The sequence below is a fragment of the Schistocerca americana genome, chromosome 1 (assembly GCF_021461395.2).
Source record: "Schistocerca americana isolate TAMUIC-IGC-003095 chromosome 1, iqSchAmer2.1, whole genome shotgun sequence".
Lineage (NCBI taxonomy): Eukaryota > Metazoa > Arthropoda > Insecta > Orthoptera > Acrididae > Schistocerca > Schistocerca americana.
The window spans coordinates 1,202,567,108-1,202,580,132 of record NC_060119.1 but is presented as its reverse complement, the minus strand read 5'-3'; positions in this window follow the sequence as shown (position 1 = coordinate 1,202,580,132).

Here is a 13,025-nt window from a genome sequence, read left to right as displayed (position 1 = left end):
ATTCTAGAAAATATACAGCTTTTTTGTTTGCAGGAAAATGTTACCAATACAAAGTTGTACCATTTGGTTTGAATACTTCTGTTTCTGTTTTCATTAGGGCTTTGGATTCTGTGTTAGGAAAAGAACTTTGTGCTAGATTGACTGTATATGTAGATGACCTATTGATTGCTACTGATAACTGGAAGGAGCATTGTGACCCGTTAAACAAAACCCTTATTGCTCTTCAGGCAGGGGGCATGACTTTAAAGTTAAAAATGTGTGAATTTGTGAGACAAGAAATTAAGTTTTTAGGACACATAATAACCACATCTGGGATTGGCAAGGACCCAGAAAAGCTTAATGCTATTGAAAAGTGCCCTCCTCCAAAGAACAGGAAACAGTTGCAAGCGTTTTTAGGTCTTTGTGGGTTTTACCGCAAATTTGTGAAGGGGCAAGCTTTTAACAGCCCACATTTGAATAGCTTGTTGAAGAAAAATAGTGTATATGTTTGGACGTCTGAATGTCAGAAAGATTTTGAAAATTTGAAAACTGAGTTAGTAAGGGAAAACATTTTACATTACCCAGTTTTAAGTGAGCCATTCCTCATGATTACAGACAGTAGTGCTTATGGTATTGGTGTTGAAAAATTTCAGGAAAACACAGAATCTGGGGAAACAGAACATAATACCATTGCTTTTGCTAGTAGGACTTTAACTAAATATGAGAAAAACTGTACTATTTCAGAGAAAGAGGCCTTAGCAATCATTTGAGGATTAAAGAAATTTAGGAATTATTTATGGGGACATAAAACTATAATTCATACAGACCACAAGGCATTAACCTTTTCAAAAAACTGTCGAATGTTTACTGGCAGGTTGAGCCGATGGGCCCTGTACTTACAACAGTTCGATTATGAGATATTATATGTTAAAGGTAGTGACAATTATGTAGCTGACGCTTTATCAAGATTACCTGAGGGTACGAACAACTTACCAAGGGAATGTAATGAAGATGGCAAATTTCATATAAGATATATTAAGGAGGTTCCAGGTAGGAAAAGAATAGAGCAAATTTGTAAAAGCATGAGGTTCCACCAGAATGAGGATGAAATATGGAAGTCAGTGAAAGTTAATTTTAGTAACCCTAATTACCCACAAATCTGCAGATTTTACAAGATATTTAATGGAATTTTATATAGGAGAAAGAATACCAGCACTGAAGAATGGAAGGTGTGTTCGCCTAGGCAATTTCAGACTGAAGTGATTGATTATTTCCATCTTGCCTTAGGGCATTGTGGTCCCAAGAGGTGTATTGAAACGTTAACTGATGTGGTTGCGATTAATGTAGGTGCTACTAAGAAAATTACTGAGAGAATATGATCTTGTGATCTTGTATGTCAGAGGACAAAAATAACAAATAGATTAAATCAAGGTTTTATGCAGAATACAGTAACAGAGGACACATTAGAATTACTGTCAGTGGATTTGTATGGTTCTTTACCTAAAACCTTAGGTAATTGGTCTTACATTGTTGTAGTGTTGGAAGTGTTCTCCAAATTTATTAAATTATATCCAATCAGGAAAGCCACTGCTAAAGCAGTCTTTAGCAGGATGACTGAGTATTTTAACACCATTGGTAAACCTAAAGCAGTTTTGTCTGATAATGGACCACAGTTTATCTCAAGAATCTGGAAGGAAGGCATGAAGCAACATGATGTTCAAGATAAATATATTTCAGCTTACCACCCGGCTAGTAACCCTGTCGAGAGATATATGCTTGAAATAGGAAGGTTAGGTAGAACCCACTGTCACCATAACCATAAGGCTTGGGGCAGATTTGTAACTGACTTTGAAAAGACCATGAACAACTTATACCATGAAACCACCGGTTTTACCCCTGAAGAAATTCTGTTGGACCGTAAAAGTAAAAGTATTATTGAAGAGATCTTGCAATTCCCACCTATTGTAGGAATTAACCTGCATGAGGAAAAAGAGTTAGTTAAGAAAAGAATGAAAGAGAAAGCGGCCGCTAGATCTAAAAGGCATGATAATAACCTCAAAACAACTAAATTTAAGCTTGGAGATTATGTTTTAGTGAAGACCCATGAAAAATCTAGCGAAATTAATAATGAAATTTCTAAATTCAAATATATTTACAATGGGCCTTTTGAAGTGCAAGGAACTCTACATGCAAATGCTTATTTTCTTGTGTACCCTAGGTCAAGGAAGCCTTTAGGAGTTAGAAATATGGTTGACCTGAAATTGTATGTCAGCAGAAACCAATGATGAATGAAATGTAGTAGCCTAAGGAGACATGCACTCTTTGCATTGTCAAGTGTCTGACGAGCACTAGGTACCCGAGTCGTTCCAGCACTACTTCCATTTCTTTTCGTGCTATCAACCTTCCTCTTCATCATTCAGAACTTTTACTATCTTCTTTCCTTCTTCTCTATCAAAGTAAACAAATAAGTGTAGAAATAATGTAACATACTGTGTATTGTTTGTGAACAAGTAAATGAATAATTAAACTGGGCACACTAGGAAATGACTAAGAATAATGAAAGTATAGTGAGTATTGTAAAAAAAAATGTAATGGAAAAGTAATTGGAAAGAGAAGTATAGATGAGAAAAGGTAAGAATACTAAAAACAAAGTAAATGAATACTATAATATGACTAAATGTAAATGTTTTGAAAAATAAAAGGGGCAAATATGGTGTTGAAAAACTGTATGTGTGTTTAAAACTGAGGAGATAAACCTGACTAATGAATGCGAAAAAGATGTGGGAGGTATGTGTCTAGTGACACCAAAAGTGGGCAGAAATCGCTTGCAATAGGATTTAAAGTTATTGTTCTGATATTGACATATTTGATGACCTAAATGTGAGAAAAAATAATTAAACTAAATACTGACTTCAAAAGAAATATTACTGACTAACAAAGAGGGGAGAAAAAACACAAATCTGGGATTCTCAAATAACTCCTGAACATTGTCATTATACCAAAAACGACATTTAAAATTTACTTGATTAATGTATATGTTACCTGATATTGTCATTTGAAAAGAAATGGTTTTGTTACCAGTGTCTAATTGCTGTTTCAAAGTTGCAGGTTTTGTGTTTTATACCATTAAGGCAATTTGTACCAAATGTATGACAGAATGGAAAAAACTTGGAGATGATGACAATAAACTGCTCAAAAATGTATTGTTGGGCAGCATAACAAGACAAAACGATATAAATGCTGTGGTCCTGAAGTTGAGAACTGCCATATATGCTATGTGAGCAGTAGCCAAAGGACTTGCCATTGTGGGGGCAAGGAACTAAAAAGTGGTCACGAACTGCCAAACCTAGAGGATAGGGCAGTGTGTCAATTTAAATATGTGTTTTCTTTAGTGTTTATTATCTAAATTGTGTTTTTGTGCCTAAATGTTTATAGATAAAGACTGCCAAACCAATAGTGGGCAGAATGTGTAACATGGACTGCTAGTGCTGAGACAAGCAGTGAACTTAGTTAGGTTTATTGGTCAATGTGTTATGAACTGACTATTCTTTCTGAAGTCAGTGAAAATTTATTAAAAAATATATATGCATTCTCATTCAAACGGATGTAGATGTTTTGATGCTAGGTTTTTTGGAATAACTTAAAGTTTTGGACTGTCTGTTTTAAAACACAGCAGTGATGATTAAAAATAGGTTCTGAATAGGTTAATGTCTTCATGTGCAACAAACATTTTGGACTGCTATTAATGAAGAGCAGCTTTAAAGTTACTTGTTTTGAGAAAACCTTGAAAAGTTACTTTTGTATTTAAAGAGTCAGTTGGAAAAAGTTCTCATAGCTGTTTTTTTTAAAATATTAGTACATAAGTGGATGCAAACTGAATTTTTCAATATTTCATTAATTGCTGAACCTTGCAAAATGTACTGTGATCATAAGTTTACTTGTGTGTCTCGGAAAGTTTCATTCTTTAACAACATTGAAAGACAAATTTTTTTTTTATTGAGTTAAAATGTTCTGTGTTGTTGTACATGAGTATTATTTTTTTGTTTGTTTGAAGACCATACATATTCTACTAATATGCAGATTATTTGTGTACTGTTTGTTGAGTTAAAATGTTCTGTGTTGTTGTATATGAGTATTATTTTTTTGTTTGTTTGAAAACCATACATATTCTACTAATATGCAGATTATTTGTGTACTGTTTGTCTTTTATTTGAACTGTGAAACACGTATGTTGTGTGGCGGCGATGGCGAGGCATTGCAGAGTCTGTGACCAGAGAGCCTTTTATCGTGGCTAGTCTGCGCTTGACCGCGCGAGAGTTGCGAGCGGTACTCAGTCAGTAGTAGTCGTGCAGTACAGTTGCGAGCAGCAGTCTGTCGGTAGTAGCAGCCCAGTGCAGTTGTGTGATGTAGTCGGTCCGCAATAGTAGTCGAGTACAGTTGTGTGTGAGGAGTCGGCGGGCGTCGACATGGCACTCTGGTCAAGATTCAGGATGAGGTATATTATTTTTTAAATGCGCTCAGCTAATAATGTAAATTAACTGTAACTAATTTGTGCAATAATCGCCCCAATAATAATTTTTGGTTTTCAAAGCTATTTTTTTAACAAAGAATTCTTTAGTGAAAGAAATATTCCCTTGATATTCCTTAAAGAAAAGCTTCCCTTAAATTCAAAATTTTTGCAATCAATTTCCTCCAAGCGGCGGCCAACAATAAGAGCACAACTTTGACATGCTGTTATACTGAGGTAAGAAATTAATTCTGATTTTTGCACAGGGCCAAAGACCGATATTTTGGTTTAACTCAGTTTACATTGTCACTGAAGTCTCATTAGCATTGTATTGTTTTTCATCATTTTCGTGACAGCTTACGCCTTGAGTCAGATTGCGATTCTCAATTTTATTGTCATTAAATTTATTTGCTGGGAGCTTACGTTAGGTTGTATTCTTGTTAACATTCAACTATTGTGTTTCAAAATTTCTCTGGGGAGCTTACACTTAGCACAATGTCCATTAGCGTTTAAAATAATAATATCTTTTAAAATTACTGTGGGGAGGTTACACTTGGCGACATCCAGTCCAGGATCGTATTTCGTTGAGAATCTTTTGAAAAACAGTCAGATATCTGCTCTTAATTGCTTAGATATAATTAGGATTTGGCACAACGCTTTTACTAATCTTGTGACTTTTTTTCTACAGGTCAACGGCAATTCGTTGCTCTGTTGTATTTGTGTGTTGCTTTTGCATTGTGCTTATTTGTTTTGTGAATAATTGTGACTATTGCAAAAATGCCACGAAAGACTGTGAATAGTGTATCGCGAGGTATTATGAACGAAATTACCGACTTAAACAACGTGACCGATAGTAATTGTGACAATCCTGCGTTCACTGACAATCAGTGTGTTCCAACCATTAATAATGATGTAGACTTTAATGATGAACAAACGAACTCGATTGTGTCTTCTGTTGATTTGACGACAATTGATGACGCGGGGCGCACTACTGTAATGAGGGCTGCCCAGCTTAATACACCTGGTTTGGGAAATTCAAATAATGTACAGACAAATTTTTCTAATGAAAATGGACAATGTACTGAAAGTACGACGGATCCATTTAATTCCGAAATAGTGACCGACAGTGTAAATCCGACTGGCAAACCTTTGTGTAAATCTCAGAATAACCAAATGGTTACAGAAAGCGAGACAATTCCAGATCCACCACTAAACAGCACTGAGAATAGAAATGCTAATTTTGGCTCGGATCAAATTATGGCACTATTGCTGCAACGAGTTAACCAAATTATTGAAAAACAAGACAGCCTTAGTGAGGGTAACAAACAACAGAGTGAAAATCTCAAACAACTTAGTGAACAGGTCAGACAACAGAATGAAAAATTAGATAACAAATCCAGACAGCTTAGTGAACAAATTAGAGCCGTTGCCGCGCAGTGCCATGACACTAAGGAACAGTTGCGCGTGGAAATTGAGGCTTGTTCAAAAAAAAGTAGCGAAGAAATTAGGTCTGTTGCTCAGGATTTAAGGGAAATGGAAACAGCCGCAACAGAAACACTTAGAGACGAAATTAACGGAGTTGCTAAACAATGCTCGGAAAAAGCTACACAATTACGCGACGAGTTTAAAGCAATGACAGCAGAACTTTCGCGCACAATGGATGAAAAGATTGACGCGAAATTCGAACAATAGAACACTCAAATTCACGAACGTCTTAGTCTTCACATACAAAACAGTGATACGCGTTTCCGCAAATTTATTCAGGACCAAAATAAAGTCAAAGAGACAGGAAAACAAACGTAAAATGTTTGCGAAGGCAACAACATATGTAGACAACAATATTGCTACAGTATCGGACAAAATTAATACCATCGAACAGTTGAACACTGAATTACGTGATGAGATTTCTGACCTTGAAACAAAAACAGATACATACACAACAGATTTTCAAACAGTGACCGACAGACTCGAACGATTAGAACTGACACTGGATTCCGATGTCGTCAAAGCTGATGTTAAAAAACTGAACCAAACTACACGTTAAGTTGCAAAAACAGATTAATGCCTCTGATTCTAAAACCGATGATCAGGTTAAAATACTGACTGAAAAATGTGACGAATTGGCCAGTCGTATTGATGTTATCGAAAGTACTAATGACAGTAAATCAGACGATACTTCACCGGTTTCATTTAATCAAACACCTGAATTTCGAAATTTACAGCAGACAATTAATGAGATCGATTCGTCTAATAACACGTTGCGTAGAAAAATGTCGAGTTTAGAACAAGAAGTAACAGAGATGAAAAATATTTCAGTTAATAACACAACACAGCAGACGCCACTTAGTGAACATTTGCCAGACTCACGCAGTGCGTATAATTTGAGCAATTTACAGCAACTACGCGACTCAAAATCCGAAAAGCCACGCGACTTAAAATCTGAAAAGCTACGCAACTTGAAATCCGAAATGACACAGACGAACAGATTCACACACAAACCTGAACGTGTTATCAAATTCAGTGACGAGAACGTTGATTATAAGCAATTTGCATTTGTAAGTAGACGTAAGGAATTTAATAATGGCAGAACACAGATACACGATTTGCACTGTATAAGACAATTTATTTGTGTACTTTCACCGCTATTACCTGTAATGGAGAAACTAGCTTTGAACCTGAGGCGACAATTTGCTATTGTATTTTCATCAGCATTACCTATTATGCAGAAACTGGAATTAGCAAGAATACAGCGATTTACTTTTGGAATTTTACCGCTATTGCTTCCAACGCAAAAGCTAAAATTTATTTGCAGTGCGTAACAGACCTCAGGGGATTCATTACGCTTTAATGAATATGTGCCGTAGCGTGCATAGGGCCCCGAGCTGTAGTAGTGCTGTTTCATCTTTAGTTTTCTGCACTGCTGCCTTCTCTTCTACTATCCTTTATATCTATCAAAACAGCTCTTTAACTATTGCTCTACGTAGAATTAAGAAACGTTGTAATGAACACCCGATAAGACAAATTTTTACGGAATGTGACAATTTTCATTAGGCACTCGAGGAATGACAACTACGAGAACTTTAGTAACAGATAAAATCGTAATCATCAGTATGTATAAAATTTTGAGCAATCGGAACCACATTTTTGTAACAATAGATGTTTTTCACTACAATAGGATGAAAGTCAGCCGCTTAGCATACCTAACCAACAATGCAGTCTACAAGGTCAACCAAACCTTAATGTTCCGCCGCGTGCACGTATAGTCCCAGATCCAACAAATAGTAACGCACGGCAGCAAGGAAACAACTACGTACAGAGAAGACAGTATTTCAATTCCTATCGCAATGCACCGTATAGAAATGACTTTTACGACAGACGTAAAAATAACGAGCTCAATTTTCAGCGTACATTTAATAACAGTCTATCTTATCAGCAGGAAGAACATTAGCAACAACAAATAATCATGAATGAACCAGGTAATAGGTGTCATCTATAGCGTAACACGTCAGTAAGAAATAACAGAGCAGTTCAAATAGTCGAAATGCCACAGCATCCTCCCGTAAATAATAGCACGTACGACAGAATTTGACCAGACACAGTACAGGTTGCATATTACAGTAACAAAAGCAATAATTTAGACACACAGAATCTTGTTCACGAAAATGTTATTAATTTTGACGCCATCCGACACACGTCTGCATTAAAGACAGAATCACGACATTCTTATCGCAGAAGCTAACTGGTCTGAGCACAATGTGATTTTAGAACGACTGTTGCAAACTTTTCATGCACAAGAACTCACAGTTAACCTTAGTAAATCGCACTTTGGCAAAACTTCTATAAAATTTCTTGGACACGTAATTTCAGCAGAAGGCATTGCGCCAGATCCGGAAAAACTTCAAGCTCTACGTGACATTACTATTCCTACAACGAAAAAGCAATTACGCAGTTTTTTGGGCTTAATTAACTTTTTTCGTAAATTTATTCATCACTCTGCTTTAGACACACCCAGATTATGCCAATTAACAGATAAAAACTGTATTTGGTCTTGGGATAAGCAAGCACATTCTGAATTCATGAACCTGAAACATGCTTTGTTGAATGCTCCACTTTTGTCGCACCCAGATCTTACTAGAAATTTTTCCATTGCCACTGACAGTTCCAACACCGCTTTAGGCGAACATATTTTTCAGGAAATAGAAGAAGATGGGTCTACAGTAATTAAAAACATCGCATTTGCAAGTCGCATTTTGTCACCTGCTGAACGAAATTATTCCGTTACAGAACTGGAAACATTATGTGTTGAATGGGCTTTCACGAGATTTAGGCACTTTCTTTATGGCAGACATACCACCGTTTACACAGACCACAGAGCGATACAATTTTTACTTTCGGCTAAATTCACTCACGACAGATTAAGCAGATGGAAACTTTATTTACAGGAATTTAATTTTACAATAGTTCACATTCCCGGCACACAAAATGTCATAGCAGACGCACTATCGCGTTCTCTGAGCAACAATCAGCAAGACGTAGCAACCAACTTCTGCAAAACAAATTTCAGTGTCATGTACATCCAACAAGTTGCATTTGAAAATTTTATTTCGTCGTCATTACAGGACATAGCACAAGAACAAAATAAAGACAACGTGTGGAAAGAAATTAAACATCTTTGGCAAGATAGGAATAATGTTACGATTAGAAACCATTACACTGTACGCAATGACATTCTGTTTCGCCGCTCTCATACTGACAGCAACAACTGGTTATTATGCATTCCTGACGAACTGGTTAACAAATTAATCTGGTACACTAATTTAAGTTACGCACATTACGGACCCAGAAAATGTTTTCTTATACTGAGACAGAACTGTTATTTTACCAACATGGAGAAACGTATACGACGAGTTTTAGCGTCTTGTAAAATTTGCCAGAAAGCTAAGTCAGACACCACTTCACATGTTCCTCCTTTATATCCCATTGTACCTGTTAAATTAAGACACATGGCCGCTGTAGACATTTTTGGTCCTATTCCGAGAACTAACAGAGGTTTTTGCTACATCTTTGTCGCTGTTGAGCTCACTTCAAAATTTGTTACTTTCACTCCGTTACGCAAAGCTACTACGAAAACTGTTTCGAAGGCATTTGTAAAACATTTTCTATTTCATGTAGGGCATGTGATGAAAGTAATTTCGGACAATGGATCACAATTTTGTTCTGCTACATGGACACGTATGTTACGAGCTAGAAACATTTCTCCGATTTATGTATCCAAGTACCATGCTTCTTCGAACCCCTGTGAAAGCTAAATGAAAGAAATTGGTAAACTGTGTAGAATATACTGCAACAAAAGACATATTGATTGGGACACACACATATTCTCATTCCAAGATGTAATTAATTCCATTCCAAATGAATCCACTATGCTATCTCCGTCTGTTATACTGAAAAACGTTCAACCACCAAACAAAATTAAAGAGTTAGTAAACTTCCCTACCTGTCGTCGACTAAGACACCATGAAATAATTAACATTGCGCTGAACAACATCAAACGTGCCGCAGAGCGCCGGAAAAGACAGCAAAAACAGGTTTGTACACGCCGCGACTTTCACGTTGGACAGAAGATATTAGTGCGTACACACTATTTATCCAGCAGAATAAAAGGTAAGTGCAGTAAATTTGAACTTCTATACGCAGGACCATATCGGATTCGTAGCATTCCTCATCCCAATGTGGTACACGTCGAAACTTTGAGAACCAGAAAATCGAAAGGCAACCACCATTGGTCAACTATTAAACCCTTTATTGAATGAAGACACTGTATGATTCAACACACTATGATGCCATTTACTAATGCAATTATATTCACATGACTAATTATTGATGATTATCGTATTTTTCTTGGCAAGTGCCCGGCAAGGTAAGGTTAGCAGGTCGCTTTTCTTGTCGTTACACATCAGACCGTGCATATTTTTCCAGATGAACTTACGTATTTTATGAATAATTATGCAATTCTATGTAATGACGTATTAATTTTATCAAATTCTCTCTCCATTAAAGTCTTTAATTCTCGCCTCTATTAACTACACTACATACAAGCTGAACACAACGAACGTCGCATTTTGTCTTTTTATGTACGATTGTTTTCATGTTTTGTTTATATGCACTTTGAAATAGTTAAGGTATAACGCACCAGTTGGTTTTGACATTCTTTTTGCCCTATGACATCTCAAGATCGTGACTGTTTTCCGTTTTTTGCTGCTGCATTGTATTATTCTGTGTACATTTTTTGCATCTGAACACTGTCAATGTCTTTGACATATTACGTTTTCTGTCATGTTATGCTGTATGGTTAATTATGTCACCATAAACCAGTCGTTATTTAGTGGGTATATGATTTAAATGCAAGACATTAATCTTTGTTCATCAATTTCAGAAAGAAATGATGCGTGTAAGAAATAAATTCAACAGAAATGAGAATTTCACCTACGGAATAAACGAAAGAAGATGCAATAACTTTATGAGGAAGAGTAAATGGATCAGGATTAACAAGCATTAACAAGAATATACTATACTCATCGTAGAATAGCAGTCTTAACTAATTTTTTCTTTCAGAATACAAGGTGATTGATGCAGGCTGTCAGACAGAACTACACATCTTAGTTTTAGTGACGAAATATGCTAGAGATAAGGAATAGTTGTGTAATGAGTAATGAAGTGATTTTTTGCAGATGATAATGAATGCTGATGAATAATGATGAAGAATATGCTGCTATGAGTAATGAAGTTTTTGTTTACAGGTGATGATGATAATGGAGCTTTTGATGATATGGATAATGAAGTTTTTTTCTTTGCAGATGAGGATAATATTGAAGTTATATTTAGGCTATGTAGTTATTTAAGTCTTTGTTGCAGTTCGTTTTGACAGCAAGTGTTATATTGTGTAGTATAATGACGGAAGGTTTTGGAAAGGACAGCTATGGAACACATTTTTATATGCAGTTCACTACCTGTTAATTCGAAGTTCACTACTTTTCAGCATAAAATGCATTTCTGTTTTCAGCTTAATAATCCATTTATATATATTTTTTGCAGGAGAAATTATTTATGAGATTAATGTGCTATAACCAGTTGTTCATTAAATCTATGAATGTGGTTACGTATACTCTACTTGTTTCATAATCTTGCCACAGCTGACTTATGACGAATGATGTTACACATTTTTCATTAATACCAATAACCCAGAAGCAAATTCTTCTCTCTTGCTTTCCCCTATAATTACCCTAAGCAATGCATTGCTAACAAAAAAAATGTAATACCAGTCCCAAATAATGTTACTAGTTTAAGGGAATTCTGAATAATACTGATCAGCTCTGAATAGTATGTCAGTTCAGTAATGACTTCTTAATGATACAAACAATATATATATATATAAAATAATGCTTTGTAACGGGCAAATAACTGCCACTGTTTATTGTAATGAGACTACTTATAATGCCCATGATTATTAATGCTATGACTGTAATTAACTGACTTTTAATCATGACTTCTTAATGGTGTGTATCACCAGTTTCAAATAATGCTACTCATTTAAGAAAGTTCTGAATAATACTGAATGATGAACAATGTTTTATACTATTCAATACTTACTGGCCACTGAGTGGCAATAATTAATCTAATTAAATGAATTATGACCTTTCATGTTTTGGTAACTGGCCAATGAGTGCCAATAATTAATGTCACTAAATGGATTATGTTATTAATTATGCCATTAATTAGCTCTTGTTTTCAATGTTGACTTTTCATGTTTTGGTAAATGGCCTATGAGTGCCAATAATTTGTATCACTCAATGTATTATGTTAATGCTAGGCCAATAATTGACGTTTTTTTCCAATGAAGACTTTTGATGAACATTATTCTGTCATACTAAATATGTTTTGTAACCGGCCAAGGACTGCCACTGTTTATTGTAATACGATTACCCATGATGCCAATAATTTAATTTTATGAACATTATTCTGTAATACTACATATTTGGTACAGAAATGTTCAATAACTGGGCTATTAATGCCTCAAACTACTACTGTAATTCTCAATGAATCCTATTATGTGACTTAATGTCCTTCACCTTATGAGCTAACTACCCTGAATTACTGCAATATCCATTTGTCCTGTCCATCCTCATGATCAAGGAGCACTATATTTGGTTTTTGCACTAATTCTACGTTGGTGTGCCTTGTAAGAGCGTGGTGTTGACACGACATGCTGTCCACCACCATGAGCGATGAAGACGTTATTATGGTCCCACTGTTTGGTGTACCTGATGTACTGCTAAAATGATAACAGGAAATATTACTACGACATTTCAGTGTCTTGGATACGCTGATAAATTCTGATGGGAAAAGAACTTCAAATTGTGTCACTTGGTGTTGTACTTCTGTGGAAAGATATGGACTTTCAGAACAGCTGTGTGCAATCTAAAGTGCTACAACCATGATACAATCCTTCCCTTTCCTATCCTAATAGTGAAAATCTTTT